Source organism: Desmodus rotundus, unplaced genomic scaffold (genome assembly GCF_022682495.2).
Source record: "Desmodus rotundus isolate HL8 unplaced genomic scaffold, HLdesRot8A.1 manual_scaffold_15, whole genome shotgun sequence".
NCBI classification, from domain to species: domain Eukaryota; kingdom Metazoa; phylum Chordata; class Mammalia; order Chiroptera; family Phyllostomidae; genus Desmodus; species Desmodus rotundus.
The window spans coordinates 572,740-592,296 of record NW_026527203.1 but is presented as its reverse complement, the minus strand read 5'-3'; positions in this window follow the sequence as shown (position 1 = coordinate 592,296).

The following is a 19,557-nucleotide window of genomic DNA, read 5'->3' as shown; positions in this document are numbered from 1 at the left end:
ATCCTAGGAAACCGCTTATCTCAGGAGGCCATTGTGCTCAGAACCCGCACCACAAGATTCTAGATCCCGACACACCGCATTCTAGAATGCAGTAACCAAGGCAACCGTATCCTTGGAAACCGTATCCTAGGAAACCGCTTATCTCAGGAGGCCATTGTGCACAGAACCCGCACCACAAGATTCTAGATCCTGACACACCGCATTCTAGAATGCAGTAACCAAGGCAACCGTATCCTTGGAAACCGTATCCTAGGAAACCGCTTATCTCAGGGGGCCATTGTGCTCAGAACCCGCACCACAAGATTCTAGATCCCGACACACCGCATTCTAGAATGCAGTAACCAAGGCAACCGTATGCTTGGAAACCGTATCCTAGGAAACCGCTTATCTCAGGAGGCCATTGTGCTCAGAACCCGCACCACAAGATTCTAGATCCCGACACACCGCATTCTAGAATGTAGTAAACAAGGCAACCGTATCCTTGGAAACCGTATCCTAGGAAACCGCTTATCTCAGGAGGCCATTGTGCTCAGAACCCGCACCACAAGATTCTAGATCCAGACACACCGCATTCTAGAATGCAGTAACCAAGGCAACCGTATCCTTGGAAACCGTATCCTAGGAAACCGCTTATCTCAGGAGGCCATTGTGCTCAGAACCAGCACCACAAGATTCTACATCCTGACACACCGCATTCTAGAATGCAGTAACCAAGGCAACCGTATCCTTGGAAACCGTATCCTAGGAAACGGCTTACTCTGGAGGCCATTGTGCTCAGAACCCACACCACAAGGTTCTAGATCCTGACTCACCGCATTCTAGAATGCAGTAACCAAGGCAACCGTATCCTTGGAAACCGTATCCTAGGAAACCGCTTATCTCAGGAGGCCATTGTGCTCAGAACCAGCACCACAAGATTCTAGATCCCGACACACCGCATTCTAGAATGCAGTAACCAAGGCAACCGTATCCTTGGAAACCCTATCTAGGAAACCGCTTATCTCAGGAGGCCATTGTGCTCAGAACCCGCACCACAAGATTCTAGATCCCGACACACCGCATTCTAGAATGCAGTAACCAAGGCAACCGTATCCTTGGAAACCGTATCCTAGGAAACCGCTTATCTCAGGAAGCCATTGTGCTCAGAACCCGCACCACAAGATTCTAGATCCCGACACACCGCATTCTAGAATGCAGTATCCAAGGCAACCGTATCCTTGGAAACCTTATCCTAGGAAACCTCTTATCTCAGGAGGCTATTGTGCTCAGAACCCGCACCACAAGATTCTAGATCCCGACACACCGCATTCTAGAATGCAGTAACCAAGGCAACCGTATCCTTGGAAAACGTATCCTAGGAAACCGCTTATCTCCGGAGGCCATTGTGCTCAGAACCAGCACCACAAGATTCTACATCCTGACACACCGCATTCTAGAATGCAGTAACCAAGGCAACCGTATCCTTGGAAACCGTATCCTAGGAAACCGCTTATCTCAGGAGGCCATTGTGCTCAGAACCAGCACCACAAGATTCTAGATCCCGACACACCGCATTCTAGAATGCAGTAACCAAGGCAAACGTATCCTTGGAAACTGTATCCTAGGAAACCGCTTATCTCAGGAGGCCATTGTGCTCAGAACCAGCACCACAAGATTCTACATCCTGACACACCGCATTCTAGAATGCAGTAACCAAGGCAACCGTATCCTTGGAAACCGTATCCTAGGAAACGGCTTACTCTGGAGGCCATTGTGCTCAGAACCCACACCACAAGGTTCTAGATCCTGACTCACCGCATTCTAGAATGCAGTAACCAAGGCAACCGTATCCTTGGAAACCGTATCCTAGGAAACCGCTTATCTCAGGAGGCCATTGTGCTCAGAACCAGCACCACAAGATTCTAGATCCCGACACACCGCATTCTAGAATGCAGTAACCAAGGCAACCGTATCCTTGGAAACCGTATCCTAGGAAACCGCTTATCTCAGGAGGCCATTGTGCTCAGAACCCGCACCACAAGATTCTAGATCCCGACACACCGCATTCTAGAATGCAGTAACCAAGGCAACCGTATCCTTGGAAACCGTATCCTAAAACCGCTTATCTCAGGAGGCCATTGTGCTCAGAACCAGCACCACAAGATTCTAGATCCCGACACACCGCATTCTAGAATGCAGTAACCAAGGCAACCGTATGCTTGGAAACCGTATCCTAGGAAACCGCTTATCTCAGGAGGCCATTGTGCTCAGAACCCGCACCACAAGGTTCTAGATCCCGACACACCGCATTCTAGAATGCAGTAACCAAGGCAACCGTATCCTTGGAAACCGTATCCTAGGAAACCGCTTATCTCAGGAGGCCATTGTGCTCAGAACCCGCACCACAAGATTCTAGATCCCGACACACCGCATTCTAGAATGCAGTAACCAAGGCAACCGTATCCTTGGAAAACGTATCCTAGGAAACCGCTTATCTCCGGAGGCCATTGTGCTCAGAACCAGCACCACAAGATTCTACATCCCGACACACCGCATTCTAGAATGCAGTAACCAAGGCAACCGTATCCTTGGAAACCGTATCCTAGGAAACCGCTTATCTCAGGAGGCCATTGTGCTCAGAACCAGCACCACAAGATTCTAGATCCCGACACACCGCATTCTAGAATGCAGTAACCAAGGCAACCGTATCCTTGGAAACCGTATCCTAGGAAACCGCTTATCTCAGGAGGCCATTGTGCTCAGAACCCGCACCACAAGATTCTAGATCCCGACACACCGCATTCTAGAATGCAGTAACCAAGGCAACCGTATCCTTGGAAACCGTATCCTAGGAAACCGCTTATCTCAGGAGGCCATTGTGCTCAGAACCCGCACCACAAGATTCTAGATCCCGACACACCCCATTCTAGAATGCAGTAACCAAGGCAACCGTATCCTTGGAAACCGTATCCTAGGAAACCGCTTATCTCAGGAGGCCATTGTGCTCAGAACCAGCACCACAAGATTCTAGATCCCGACACACCGCATTCTAGAATGCAGTAACCAAGGCAACCGTATCCTTGGAAACCGTATCCTAGGAAACCGCTTATCTCAGGAGGCCATTGTGCTCAGAACCCGCACCACAAGATTCTAGATCCCGACACACCGCATTCTAGAATGCAGTAACCAAGGCAACCGTATCCTTGGAAACCGTATCCTAAAACCGCTTATCTCAGGAGGCCATTGTGCTCAGAACCAGCACCACAAGATTCTAGATCCCGACACACCGCATTCTAGAATGTAGTAACCAAGGCAACCGTATGCTTGGAAACCGTATCCTAGGAAACCGCTTATCTCAGGAGGCCATTGTGCTCAGAACCCGCACCACAAGGTTCTAGATCCCGACACACCGCATTCTAGAATGCAGTAACCAAGGCAACCGTATCCTTGGAAACCGTATCCTAGGAAACCGCTTATCTCAGGAGGCCATTGTGCTCAGAACCCGCACCACAAGATTCTAGATCCCGACACACCGCATTCTAGAATGCAGTAACCAAGGCAACCGTATCCTTGGAAAACGTATCCTAGGAAACCGCTTATCTCCGGAGGCCATTGTGCTCAGAACCAGCACCACAAGATTCTACATCCTGACACACCGCATTCTAGAATGCAGTAACCAAGGCAACCGTATCCTTGGAAACCGTATCCTAGGAAACCGCTTATCTCAGGAGGCCATTGTGCTCAGAACCAGCACCACAAGATTCTAGATCCCGACACACCGCATTCTAGAATGCAGTAACCAAGGCAACCGTATCCTTGGAAACCGTATCCTAGGAAACCGCTTATCTCAGGAGGCCATTGTGCTCAGAACCAGCACCACAAGATTCTACATCCTGACACACCGCATTCTAGAATGCAGTAACCAAGGCAACCGTATCCTTGGAAACCGTATCCTAGGAAACGGCTTACTCTGGAGGCCATTGTGCTCAGAACCCACACCACAAGGTTCTAGATCCTGACTCACCGCATTCTAGAATGCAGTAACCAAGGCAACCGTATCCTTGGAAACCGTATCCTAGGAAACCGCTTATCTCAGGAGGCCATTGTGCTCACAACCAGCACCACAAGATTCTAGATCCCGACACACCGCATTCTAGAATGCAGTAACCAAGGCAACCGTATCCTTGGAAACCGTATCTAGGAAACCGCTTATCTCAGGAGGCCATTGTGCTCAGAACCCGCACCACAAGATTCTAGATCCCGACACACCGCATTCTAGAATGCAGTAACCAAGGCAACCGTATCCTTGGAAACCGTATCCTAGGAAACCGCTTATCTCAGGAGGCCATTGTGCTCAGAACCCGCACCACAAGATTCTAGATCCCGACACACCGCATTCTAGAATGCAGTAACCAAGGCAACCGTATCCTTGGAAACCGTATCCTAGGAAACCGCTTATCTCAGGAGGCCATTGTGCTCAGAACCCGCACCACAAGATTCTAGATCCCGACACACCCCATTCTAGAATGCAGTAACCAAGGCAACCGTATCCTTGGAAACCGTATCCTAGGAAACCGCTTATCTCAGGAGGCCATTATGCTCAGAACCAGCACCACAAGATTCTAGATCCCGACACACCGCATTCTAGAATGCAGTAACCAAGGCAACCGTATCCTTGGAAACCGTATCCTAGGAAACCGCTTATCCAGGAGGCCATTGTGCTCAGAACCCGCACCACAAGATTCTAGATCCCGACACACCGCATTCTAGAATGCAGTAACCAAGGCAACCGTATGCTTGGAAACCGTATCCTAGGAAACCGCTTATCTCAGGAGGCCATTGTGCTCAGAACCCGCACCACAAGATTCTAGATCCCGACACACCGCATTCTAGAATGCAGTAACCAAGGCAACCGTATCCTTGGAAACCGTATCCTAAAACCGCTTATCTCAGGAGGCCATTGTGCTCAGAACCAGCACCACAAGATTCTAGATCCCGACACACCGCATTCTAGAATGCAGTAACCAAGGCAACCGTATGCTTGGAAACCGTATCCTAGGAAACCGCTTATCTCAGGAGGCCATTGTGCTCAGAACCCGCACCACAAGATTCTAGATCCCGACACACCGCATTCTAGAATGCAGTAACCAAGGCAACCGTATCCTTGGAAACCGTATCCTAGGAAACCGCTTATCTCAGGAGGCCATTGTGCTCAGAACCCGCACCACAAGATTCTAGATCCCGACACACCGCATTCTAGAATGCAGTAACCAAGGCAACCGTATCCTTGGAAACCGTATCCTAGGAAACCGCTTATCTCAGGAGGCCATTGTGCTCAGAACCCGCACCACAAGATTCTAGATCCCGACACACCGCATTCTAGAATGCAGTAACCAAGGCAACCGTATCCTTGGAAACCGTATCCTAGGAAACCGCTTATCTCAGGAGGCCATTGTGCTCAGAACCAGCACCACAAGATTCTAGATCCCGACACACCGCATTCTAGAATGCAGTAACCAAGGCAACCGTATCCTTGGAAACCGTATCCTAGGAAACCGCTTATCTCAGGAGGCCATTGTGCTCAGAACCCGCACCACAAGATTCTAGATCCTGACACACCGCATTCTAGAATGCAGTATCCAAGGCAACCGTATCCTTGGAAACCGTATCCTAGGAAACCGCTTATCTCTGGAGGCCATTGTGCTCAGAACGCGAACCACAAGATTTTAGATCCTGACACACCGCATTCTAGAATGCAGTATCCAAGGCAACCGTATCCTTGGACACCGTATCCTAGGAAACCGCTTATCTCAGGAGGACATTGTGCTCAGAACCCGCACCACAAGATTCTAGATCCTGACACACCGCATTCTAGAATGCAGTAACCAAGGCAACCGTATCCTTGGAAACCTTATCCTAGGAAACCGCTTATCTCAGGAGGCCGTTGTGCTCAGAACCCGCACCACAAGATTCTAGATCCTGACAAACCGCATTCTAGAATGCAGTAACCAAGGCAACCGTATCCTTGGAAACCGTATCCTAGGAAACGGCTTACTCTGGAGGCTATTGTGCTCAGAACCCGCACCACAAGATTCTAGATCCTGACACACCGCATTCTAGAATGCAGTATCTAAGGCAACCGTATCCTTGGAAACGGTATCCTAGGAAACCGGTTATCTCAGGAGGCCATTGTGCTCAGAACCCACACCACAAGATTCTAGATCCTGACACACCGCATTCTGGAATGCAGTAACCAAGGCAACCGTATCCTTGGAAACCTTATCCTAGGAAACCGCTTATCTCAGGAGGCCACTGTGCTCAGAACCCGCACCACAAGATTCAGGATCCTGACACACGATATTCTAGAATGCAGTATCCAAGGCAACCGTATCCTTGGAAACCGTATCCTAGGAAACCGCTTATCTCAGGAGGCCATTGTGCTCAGAACCCGCACCACAAGATTCTAGATCCCGACACACCGCATTCTAGAATGCAGTAACCAAGGCAACCGTATCCTTGGAAACCGTATCCTAGGAAACCGCTTATCTCAGGAGGCCATTGTGCTCAGAAGCCGCACCACAAGATTCTAGACCCCGACACACCGCATTCTAGAATGCAGTAACCAAGGCAACCGTATCCTTGGAAACCGTATCCTAGGAAACTGCTAATCTCAGGAGGCCGTTGTGTTCAGAACCAGCACCACAAGATTCTAGATCCCGACACACCGCATTCTAGAATGCAGTAACCAAGGCAACCGTATCCTTGGAAAACGTATCCTAGGAAACCGCTTATCTCAGGAGGCCGTTGTGCTCAGAACCCGCACCACAAGATTCTAGATCCCGACACACCGCATTCTAGAATGCAGTAACCAAGGCAACCGTATGCTTGGAAACCATATCCTAGGAAACCGCTTATCTCAGGAGGCCATTGTGCTCAGAACCCGCACCACAAGATTCTAGATCCCGACACACCGCATTCTAGAATGCAGTAACCAAGGCAACCGTATCCTTGGAAACCGTATCCTAGGAAACCGCTTATCTCAGGAGGCCATTGTGCTCAGAACCAGCACCACAAGATTCTAGATCCCGACACACCGCATTCTAGAATGCAGTAACCAAGGCAACCGTATCCTTGGAAACCGTATCCTAGGAAACCGCTTATCTCAGGAGGCCATTGTGCTCAGAACCCGCACCACAAGATTCTAGATCCCGACACACCGCATTCTAGAATGCAGTAACCAAGGCAACCGTATCCTTGGAAACCGTATCCTAGGAAACCGCTTATCTCAGGAGGCCATTGTGCTCAGAACCCGCACCACAAGATTCTAGATCCCGACACACCGCATTCTAGAATGCAGTAACCAAGGCAAACGTATCCTTGGAAACCGTATCCTAGGAAACCGCTTATCTCAGGAGGCCATTGTGCTCAGAACCAGCACCACAAGATTCTAGATCCCGACACACTGCATTCTAGAATGCAGTAACCAAGGCAACCGTATCCTTGGAAACCATATCCTAGGAAACCGCTTATCTCAGGAGGCCATTGTGCTCAGACCCCGCACCACAAGATTCTAGATCCCGACACACCGCATTCTAGAATGCAGTAACCAAGGCAACCGTATCCTTGGAAACCGTATCCTAGGAAACCGCTTATCTCAGGAGGCCATTGTGCTCAGAACCCGCACCACAAGATTCTAGATCCCGACACACCACATTCTAGAATGCAGTAACCAAGGCAACCGTATCCTTGGAAACCGTATCCTAGGAAACCGCTTATCTCAGGAGGCCTTTGTGCTCAGAACCAACACCACAAGATTGTAGATCCTGACACACCGCATTCTAGAATGCAGTAACCAAGGCAACCGTGTCCTTGGAAACCGTATCCTAGGAAACCGCTTATCTCAGGAGGCCATTGTGCTCAGAACCCGCACCACAAGATTCTAGATCCCGACACACCGCATTCTAGAATGCAGTATCCAAGGCAACCGTATCCTTGGAAACCTTATCCTAGGAAACCTCTTATCTCAGGAGGCTATTGTGCTCAGAACCCGCACCACAAGATTCTAGATCCCGACACACCGCATTCTAGAATGCAGTATCCAAGGCAACCGTATCCTTGGAAACCGTATACTAGGAAACCGCTTATCTCAGGAGGCCATTGTGCTCAGAACGCGAACCACAAGATTCTAGATCCCGACACACCGCATTCTAGAATGCAGTATCCAAGGCAACCGTATCCTTGGAAACCGTATCCTAGGAAACCGCTTATCTCAGGAGGCCATTGTGCTCAGAACCCGCACCACAAGATTCTAGATCCTGACACACCGCATTCTAGAATGCAGTAACCAAGGCAACCGTATCCTTGGAAACCGTATCCTAGGAAACCGCTTATCTCAGGAGGCCGTTGTGCTCAGAACCCGCACCACAAGATTCTAGATCCCGACACACCGCATTCTAGAATGCAGTAACCAAGGCAACCGTATCCTTGGAAACCGTATCCTAGGAAACCGCTTATCTCAGGAGGCCATTGTGCTCAGAACCCGCACCACAAGATTCTAGATCCCGACACACCGCATTCTAGAATGCAGTATCCAAGGCAACCGTATCCTTGGAAACCTTATCCTAGGAAACCGCTTATCTCAGGAGGCCATTGTGCTCAGAACCCGCACCACAAGATTCTAGATCCCGACACACCGCATTCTAGAATGCAGTAACCAAGGCAACCGTATCCTTGGAAACCGTATCCTAGGAAACCGCTTATCTCAGGAGGCCATTGTGCTCAGAACCCGCACCACAAGATTCTAGATCCCGACACACCGCATTCTAGAATGCAGTATCTAAGGCAACCGTATCCTTGGAAACGGTATCCTAGGAAACCGGTTATCTCAGGAGGCCATTGTGCTCAGAACCCGCACCACAAGATTCTAGATCCTGACACACCGCATTCTGGAATGCAGTAACCAAGGCAACCGTATCCTTGGAAACCTTATCCTAGGAAACCGCTTATCTCAGGAGGCCATTGTGCTCAGAACCCGCACCACAAGATTCAGGATCCTAACACACGTCATTCTAGAATGCAGTATCCAAGGCAACCGTATCCTTGGAAACCGTATCCTAGGAAACCGCTTATCTCAGGAGGCCATTGTGCTCAGAACCCGCACCACAAGATTCTAGATCCCGACACACCGCATTCTAGAATGCAGTAACCAAGGCAACCGTATCCTTGGAAACCGTATCCTAGGAAACCGCTTATCTCAGGAGGCCATTGTGCTCAGAACCCGCACCACAAGATTCTAGATCCCGACACACCGCATTCTAGAATGCAGTAACCAAGGCAACCGTATCCTTGGAAACCGTATCTTAGGAAACCGCTTATCTCAGGAGGCCGTTGTGCTCAGAACCAGCACCACAAGATTCTAGATCCCGACACACCGCATTCTAGAATGCAGTAACCAAGGCAACCGTATCCTTGGAAACCGTATCCTAGGAAACCGCTTATCTCAGGAGGCCGTTGTGCTCAAACCCGCACCACAAGATTCTAGATCCCGACACACCGCATTCTAGAATGCAGTAACCAAGGCAACCGTATCCTTGGAAACCGTATCCTAGGAAACCGCTTATCTCAGGAGGCCATTGTGCTCAGAACCCGCACCACAAGATTCTAGATCCCGACACACCGCATTCTAGAATGCAGTATCCAAGGCAACCGTATCCTTGGAAACCTTATCCTAGGAAACCGCTTATCTCAGGAGGCCATTGTGCTCAGAACCCGCACCACAAGATTCTAGATCCCGACACACCGCATTCTAGAATGCAGTATCCAAGGCAACCGTATCCTTGGAAACCGTATACTAGGAAACCGCTTATCTCAGGAGGCCATTGTGCTCAGAACGCGAACCACAAGATTCTAGATCCCGACACACCGCATTCTAGAATGCAGTAACCAAGGCAACCGTATCCTTGGAAACCTTATCCTAGGAAACCGCTTATCTCAGGAGGCCATTGTGCTCAGAACCCGCACCACAAGATTCTAGATCCCGACACACCGCATTCTAGAATGCAGTATCCAAGGCAACCGTATCCTTGGAAACCTTATCCTAGGAAACCGCTTATCTCAGGAGGCCATTGTGCTCAGAACCCGCACCACAAGATTCTAGATCCCGACACACCGCATTCTAGAATGCAGTATCCAAGGCAACCGTATCCTTGGAAACCGTAATCTAGGAAACCGCTTATCTCAGGAGGCCATTGTGCTCAGAACCAGCACCACAAGATTCTAGATCCCGACACACCGCATTCTAGAATGCAGTAACCAAGGCAACCGTATCCTTGGAAACCGTATCCTAGGAAACCGCTTATCTCAGGAGGCCATTGTGCTCAGAACCCGCACCACAAGATTCTAGAGCCCGACACACCGCATTCTAGAATGCAGTAACCAAGGCAACCGTATCCTTGGAAACCGTATCCTAGGAAACCGCTTATCTCAGGAGGCCATTGTGCTCAGAACCAGCACCACAAGATTCTAGATCCCGACACACCGCATTCTAGAATGCAGTAACCAAGGCAACCGTATCCTTGGAAACCGTATCCTAGGAAACCGCTTATCTCAGGAGGCCATTGTGCTCAGAACCAGCACCACAAGATTCTAGATCCCGACACACTGCATTCTAGAATGCAGTAACCAAGGCAACCGTATCCTTGGAAACCGTATCCTAGGAAACCGCTTATCTCAGGAGGACATTGAGCTCAGAACCCGCACCACAACATTCTAGATCCCGACACACCGCATTCTAGAATGCAGTAACCAAGGCAAACGTATCCTTGGAAACCGTATCCTAGGAAACCGCTTATCTCAGGAGGCCATTGTGCTCAGAACCCGCACCACAAGATTCTAGATCCCGACACACCGCATTCTAGAATGCAGTAACCAAGGCAACCGTATCCTTGGAAACCGTATCCTAGGAAACCGCTTATCTCAGGAGGCCATTGTGCTCAGAACCCGCACCACAAGATTCTAGATCCCGACACACCGCATTCTAGAATGCAGTAACCAAGGCAACCGTATCCTTGGAAACCGTATCCTAGGAAACCGCTTATCTCAGGAGGCCATTGTGCACAGAACCCGCACCACAAGATTCTAGATCCTGACACACCGCATTCTAGAATGCAGTAACCAAGGCAACCGTATCCTTGGAAACCGTATCCTAGGAAACCGCTTATCTCAGGGGGCCATTGTGCTCAGAACCCGCACCACAAGATTCTAGATCCCGACACACCGCATTCTAGAATGCAGTAACCAAGGCAACCGTATGCTTGGAAACCGTATCCTAGGAAACCGCTTATCTCAGGAGGCCATTGTGCTCAGAACCCGCACCACAAGATTCTAGATCCCGACACACCGCATTCTAGAATGTAGTAAACAAGGCAACCGTATCCTTGGAAACCGTATCCTAGGAAACCGCTTATCTCAGGAGGCCATTGTGCTCAGAACCCGCACCACAAGATTCTAGATCCAGACACACCGCATTCTAGAATGCAGTAACCAAGGCAACCGTATCCTTGGAAACCGTATCCTAGGAAACGGCTTACTCTGGAGGCCATTGTGCTCAGAACCCACACCACAAGGTTCTAGATCCTGACTCACCGCATTCTAGAATGCAGTAACCAAGGCAACCGTATCCTTGGAAACCGTATCCTAGGAAACCGCTTATCTCAGGAGGCCATTGTGCTCAGAACCAGCACCACAAGATTCTAGATCCCGACACACCGCATTCTAGAATGCAGTATCCAAGGCAACCGTATCCTTGGAAACCTTATCCTAGGAAACCGCTTATCTCAGGAGGCCATTGTGCTCAGAACCCGCACCACAAGATTCTAGATCCCGACACACCGCATTCTAGAATGCAGTAACCAAGGCAACCGTATCCTTGGAAACCGTATCCTAGGAAACCGCTTATCTCAGGAGGCCATTGTGCTCAGAACCCGCACCACAAGATTCTAGATCCCGACACACCGCATTCTAGAATGCAGTATCTAAGGCAACCGTATCCTTGGAAACGGTATCCTAGGAAACCGGTTATCTCAGTAGGCCATTGTGCTCAGAACCCGCACCACAAGATTCTAGATCCTGACACACCGCATTCTGGAATGCAGTAACCAAGGCAACCGTATCCTTGGAAACCTTATCCTAGGAAACCGCTTATCTCAGGAGGCCATTGTGCTCAGAACCCGCACCACAAGATTCAGGATCCTAACACACGTCATTCTAGAATGCAGTATCCAAGGCAACCGTATCCTTGGAAACCGTATCCTAGGAAACCGCTTATCTCAGGAGGCCATTGTGCTCAGAACCCGCACCACAAGATTCTAGATCCCGACACACCGCATTCTAGAATGCAGTAACCAAGGCAACCGTATCCTTGGAAACCGTATCCTAGGAAACCGCTTATCTCAGGAGGCCATTGTGCTCAGAACCCGCACCACAAGATTCTAGATCCCGACACACCGCATTCTAGAATGCAGTAACCAAGGCAACCGTATCCTTGGAAACCGTATCTTAGGAAACCGCTTATCTCAGGAGGCCGTTGTGCTCAGAACCAGCACCACAAGATTCTAGATCCCGACACACCGCATTCTAGAATGCAGTAACCAAGGCAACCGTATCCTTGGAAACCGTATCCTAGGAAACCGCTTATCTCAGGAGGCCGTTGTGCTCAAACCCGCACCACAAGATTCTAGATCCCGACACACCGCATTCTAGAATGCAGTAACCAAGGCAACCGTATCCTTGGAAACCGTATCCTAGGAAACCGCTTATCTCAGGAGGCCATTGTGCTCAGAACCCGCACCACAAGATTCTAGATCCCGACACACCGCATTCTAGAATGCAGTATCCAAGGCAACCGTATCCTTGGAAACCTTACCTAGGAAACCGCTTATCTCAGGAGGCCATTGTGCTCAGAACCCGCACCACAAGATTCTAGATCCCGACACACCGCATTCTAGAATGCAGTATCCAAGGCAACCGTATCCTTGGAAACCGTATACTAGGAAACCGCTTATCTCAGGAGGCCATTGTGCTCAGAACGCGAACCACAAGATTCTAGATCCCGACACACCGCATTCTAGAATGCAGTAACCAAGGCAACCGTATCCTTGGAAACCTTATCCTAGGAAACCGCTTATCTCAGGAGGCCATTGTGCTCAGAACCCGCACCACAAGATTCTAGATCCCGACACACCGCATTCTAGAATGCAGTATCCAAGGCAACCGTATCCTTGGAAACCTTATCCTAGGAAACCGCTTATCTCAGGAGGCCATTGTGCTCAGAACCCGCACCACAAGATTCTAGATCCCGACACACCGCATTCTAGAATGCAGTATCCAAGGCAACCGTATCCTTGGAAAACGTATCCTAGGAAACCGCTTATCTCAGGAGGCCATTGTGCTCAGAACCCGCACCACAAGATTCTAGATCCCGACACACCGCATTCTAGAATGCAGTAACCAAGGCAACCGTATCCTTGGAAACCGTAATCTAGGAAACCGCTTATCTCAGGAGGCCATTGTGCTCAGAACCAGCACCACAAGATTCTAGATCCCGACACACCGCATTCTAGAATGCAGTAACCAAGGCAACCGTATCCTTGGAAACCGTATCCTAGGAAACCGCTTATCTCAGGAGGCCATTGTGCTCAGAACCCGCACCACAAGATTCTAGAGCCCGACACACCGCATTCTAGAATGCAGTAACCAAGGCAACCGTATCCTTGGAAACCGTATCCTAGGAAACCGCTTATCTCAGGAGGCCATTGTGCTCAGAACCAGCACCACAAGATTCTAGATCCCGACACACCGCATTCTAGAATGCAGTAACCAAGGCAACCGTATCCTTGGAAACCGTATCCTAGGAAACCGCTTATCTCAGGAGGCCATTGTGCTCAGAACCAGCACCACAAGATTCTAGATCCCGACACACTGCATTCTAGAATGCAGTAACCAAGGCAACCGTATCCTTGGAAACCGTATCCTAGGAAACCGCTTATCTCAGGAGGACATTGAGCTCAGAACCCGCACCACAAGATTCTAGATCCCGACACACCGCATTCTAGAATGCAGTAACCAAGGCAAACGTATCCTTGGAAACCGTATCCTAGGAAACCGCTTATCTCAGGAGGCCATTGTGCTCAGAACCCGCACCACAAGATTCTAGATCCCGACACACCGCATTCTAGAATGCAGTAACCAAGGCAACAGTATCCTTGGAAACCGTATCCTAGGAAACCGCTTATCTCAGGAGGCCATTGTGCTCAGAACCCGCACCACAAGATTATAGATCCCGACACACCGCATTCTAGAATGCAGTAACCAAGGCAACCGTATCCTTGGAAACCGTATCCTAGGAAACCGCTTATCTCAGGAGGCCATTGTGCACAGAACCCGCACCACAAGATTCTAGATCCTGACACACCGCATTCTAGAATGCAGTAACCAAGGCAACCGTATCCTTGGAAACCGTATCCTAGGAAACCGCTTATCTCAGGGGGCCATTGTGCTCAGAACCCGCACCACAAGATTCTAGATCCCGACACACCGCATTCTAGAATGCAGTAACCAAGGCAACCGTATGCTTGGAAACCGTATCCTAGGAAACCGCTTATCTCAGGAGGCCATTGTGCTCAGAACCCGCACCACAAGATTCTAGATCCCGACACACCGCATTCTAGAATGTAGTAAACAAGGCAACCGTATCCTTGGAAACCGTATCCTAGGAAACCGCTTATCTCAGGAGGCCATTGTGCTCAGAACCAGCACCACAAGATTCTAGATCCAGACACACCGCATTCTAGAATGCAGTAACCAAGGCAACCGTATCCTTGGAAACCGTATCCTAGGAAACCGCTTATCTCAGGAGGCCATTGTGCTCAGAACCAGCACCACAAGATTCTACATCCTGACACACCGCATTCTAGAATGCAGTAACCAAGGCAACCGTATCCTTGGAAACCGTATCCTAGGAAACGGCTTACTCTGGAGGCCATTGTGCTCAGAACCCACACCACAAGGTTCTAGATCCTGACTCACCGCATTCTAGAATGCAGTAACCAAGGCAACCGTATCCTTGGAAACCGTATCCTAGGAAACCGCTTATCTCAGGAGGCCATTGTGCTCAGAACCAGCACCACAAGATTCTAGATCCCGACACACCGCATTCTAGAATGCAGTAACCAAGGCAACCGTATGCTTGGAAACCGTATCCTAGGAAACCGCTTATCTCAGGAGGCCATTGTGCTCAGAACCCGCACCACAAGATTCTAGATCCCGACACACCGCATTCTAGAATGTAGTAAACAAGGCAACCGTATCCTTGGAAACCGTATCCTAGGAAACCGCTTATCTCAGGAGGCCATTGTGCTCAGAACCCGCACCACAAGATTCTAGATCCAGACACACCGCATTCTAGAATGCAGTAACCAAGGCAACCGTATCCTTGGAAACCGTATCCTAGGAAACCGCTTATCTCAGGAGGCCATTGTGCTCAGAACCAGCACCACAAGATTCTACATCCTGACACACCGCATTCTAGAATGCAGTAACCAAGGCAACCGTATCCTTGGAAACCGTATCCTAGGAAACGGCTTACTCTGGAGGCCATTGTGCTCAGAACCCACACCACAAGGTTCTAGATCCTGACTCACCGCATTCTAGAATGCAGTAACCAAGGCAACCGTATCCTTGGAAACCGTATCCTAGGAAACCGCTTATCTCAGGAGGCCATTGTGCTCAGAACCAGCACCACAAGATTCTAGATCCCGACACACCGCATTCTAGAATGCAGTATCCAAGGCAACCGTATCCTTGGAAACCTTATCCTAGGAAACCGCTTATCTCAGGAGGCCATTGTGCTCAGAACCCGCACCACAAGATTCTAGATCCCGACACACCGCATTCTAGAATGCAGTAACCAAGGCAACCGTATCCTTGGAAACCGTATCCTAGGAAACCGCTTATCTCAGGAGGCCATTGTGCTCAGAACCCGCACCACAAGATTCTAGATCCCGACACACCGCATTCTAGAATGCAGTATCTAAGGCAACCGTATCCTTGGAAACGGTATCCTAGGAAACCGGTTATCTCAGGAGGCCATTGTGCTCAGAACCCGCACCACAAGATTCTAGATCCTGACACACCGCATTCTGGAATGCAGTAACCAAGGCAACCGTATCCTTGGAAACCTTATCCTAGGAAACCGCTTATCTCAGGAGGCCATTGTGCTCAGAACCCGCACCACAAGATTCAGGATCCTAACACACGTCATTCTAGAATGCAGTATCCAAGGCAACCGTATCCTTGGAAACCGTATCCTAGGAAACCGCTTATCTCAGGAGGCCATTGTGCTCAGAACCCGCACCACAAGATTCTAGATCCCGACACACCGCATTCTAGAATGCAGTAACCAAGGCAACCGTATCCTTGGAAACCGTATCCTAGGAAACCGCTTATCTCAGGAGGCCATTGTGCTCAGAACCCGCACCACAAGATTCTAGATCCCGACACACCGCATTCTAGAATGCAGTAACCAAGGCAACCGTATCCTTGGAAACCGTATCTTAGGAAACCGCTTATCTCAGGAGGCCGTTGTGCTCAGAACCAGCACCACAAGATTCTAGATCCCGACACACCGCATTCTAGAATGCAGTAACCAAGGCAACCGTATCCTTGGAAACCGTATCCTAGGAAACCGCTTATCTCAGGAGGCCGTTGTGCTCAAACCCGCACCACAAGATTCTAGATCCCGACACACCGCATTCTAGAATGCAGTAACCAAGGCAACCGTATCCTTGGAAACCGTATCCTAGGAAACCGCTTATCTCAGGAGGCCATTGTGCTCAGAACCCGCACCACAAGATTCTAGATCCCGACACACCGCATTCTAGAATGCAGTATCCAAGGCAACCGTATCCTTGGAAACCTTATCCTAGGAAACCGCTTATCTCAGGAGGCCATTGTGCTCAGAACCCGCACCACAAGATTCTAGATCCCGACACACCGCATTCTAGAATGCAGTATCCAAGGCAACCGTATCCTTGGAAACCGTATACTAGGAAACCGCTTATCTCAGGAGGCCATTGTGCTCAGAACGCGAACCACAAGATTCTAGATCCCGACACACCGCATTCTAGAATGCAGTAACCAAGGCAACCGTATCCTTGGAAACCTTATCCTAGGAAACCGCTTATCTCAGGAGGCCATTGTGCTCAGAACCCGCACCACAAGATTCTAGATCCAGACACACCGCATTCTAGAATGCAGTATCCAAGGCAACCGTATCCTTGGAAACCTTATCCTAGGAAACCGCTTATCTCAGGAGGCCATTGTGCTCAGAACCCGCACCACAAGATTCTAGATCCCGACACACCGCATTCTAGAATGCAGTATCCAAGGCAACCGTATCCTTGGAAAACGTATCCTAGGAAACCGCTTATCTCAGGAGGCCATTGTGCTCAGAACCCGCACCACAAGATTCTAGATCCCGACACACCGCATTCTAGAATGCAGTAACCAAGGCAACCGTATCCTTGGAAACCGTAATCTAGGAAACCGCTTATCTCAGGAGGCCATTGTGCTCAGAACCAGCACCACAAGATTCTAGATCCCGACACACCGCATTCTAGAATGCAGTAACCAAGGCAACCGTATCCTTGGAAACCGTATCCTAGGAAACCGCTTATCTCAGGAGGCCATTGTGCTCAGAACCCGCACCACAAGATTCTAGAGCCCGACACACCGCATTCTAGAATGCAGTAACCAAGGCAACCGTATCCTTGGAAACCGTATCCTAGGAAACCGCTTATCTCAGGAGGCCATTGTGCTCAGAACCAGCACCACAAGATTCTAGATCCCGACACACCGCATTCTAGAATGCAGTAACCAAGGCAACCGTATCCTTGGAAACCGTATCCTAGGAAACCGCTTATCTCAGGAGGCCATTGTGCTCAGAACCAGCACCACAAGATTCTAGATCCCGACACACCGCATTCTAGAATGCAGTAACCAAGGCAACCGTATCCTTGGAAACCGTATCCTAGGAAACCGCTTATCTCAGGAGGACATTGAGCTCAGAACCCGCACCACAAGATTCTAGATCCCGACACACCGCATTCTAGAATGCAGTAACCAAGGCAAACGTATCCTTGGAAACCGTATCCTAGGAAACCGCTTATCTCAGGAGGCCATTGTGCTCAGAACCCGCACCACAAGATTCTAGATCCCGACACACCGCATTCTAGAATGCAGTAACCAAGGCAACCGTATCCTTGGAAACCGTATCCTAGGAAACCGCTTATCTCAGGAGGCCATTGTGCTCAGAACCCGCACCACAAGATTCTAGATCCCGACACACCGCATTCTAGAATGCAGTAACCAAGGCAACCGTATCCTTGGAAACCGTATCCTAGGAAACCGCTTATCTCAGGAGGCCATTGTGCACAGAACCCGCACCACAAGATTCTAGATCCTGACACACCGCATTCTAGAATGCAGTAACCAAGGCAACCGTATCCTTGGAAACCGTATCCTAGGAAACCGCTTATCTCAGGGGGCCATTGTGCTCAGAACCCGCACCACAAGATTCTAGATCCCGACACACCGCATTCTAGAATGCAGTAACCAAGGCAACCGTATGCTTGGAAACCGTATCCTAGGAAACCGCTTATCTCAGGAGGCCATTGTGCTCAGAACCCGCACCACAAGATTCTAGATCCCGACACACCGCATTCTAGAATGTAGTAAACAAGGCAACCGTATCCTTGGAAACCGTATCCTAGGAAACCGCTTATCTCAGGAGGCCATTGTGCTCAGAACCCGCACCACAAGATTCTAGATCCAGACACACCGCATTCTAGAATGCAGTAACCAAGGCAACCGTATCCTTGGAAACCGTATCCTAGGAAACCGCTTATCTCAGGAGGCCATTGTGCTCAGAACCAGCACCACAAGATTCTACATCCTGACACACCGCATTCTAGAATGCAGTAACCAAGGCAACCGTATCCTTGGAAACCGTATCCTAGGAAACGGCTTACTCTGGAGGCCATTGTGCTCAGAACCCACACCACAAGGTTCTAGATCCTGACTCACCGCATTCTAGAATGCAGTAACCAAGGCAACCGTATCCTTGGAAACCGTATCCTAGGAAACCGCTTATCTCAGGAGGCCATTGTGCTCAGAACCAGCACCACAAGATTCTAGATCCCGACACACCGCATTCTAGAATGCAGTAACCAAGGCAACCGTATCCTTGGAAACCCTATCTAGGAAACCGCTTATCTCAGGAGGCCATTGTGCTCAGAACCCGCACCACAAGATTCTAGATCCCGACACACCGCATTCTAGAATGCAGTAACCAAGGCAACCGTATCCTTGGAAACCGTATCCTAGGAAACCGCTTATCTCAGGAGGCCATTGTGCTCAGAACCCGCACCACAAGATTCTAGATCCCGACACACCGCATTCTAGAATGCAGTAACCAAGGCAACCGTATCCTTGGAAACCGTATCCTAGGAAACCACTTATCTC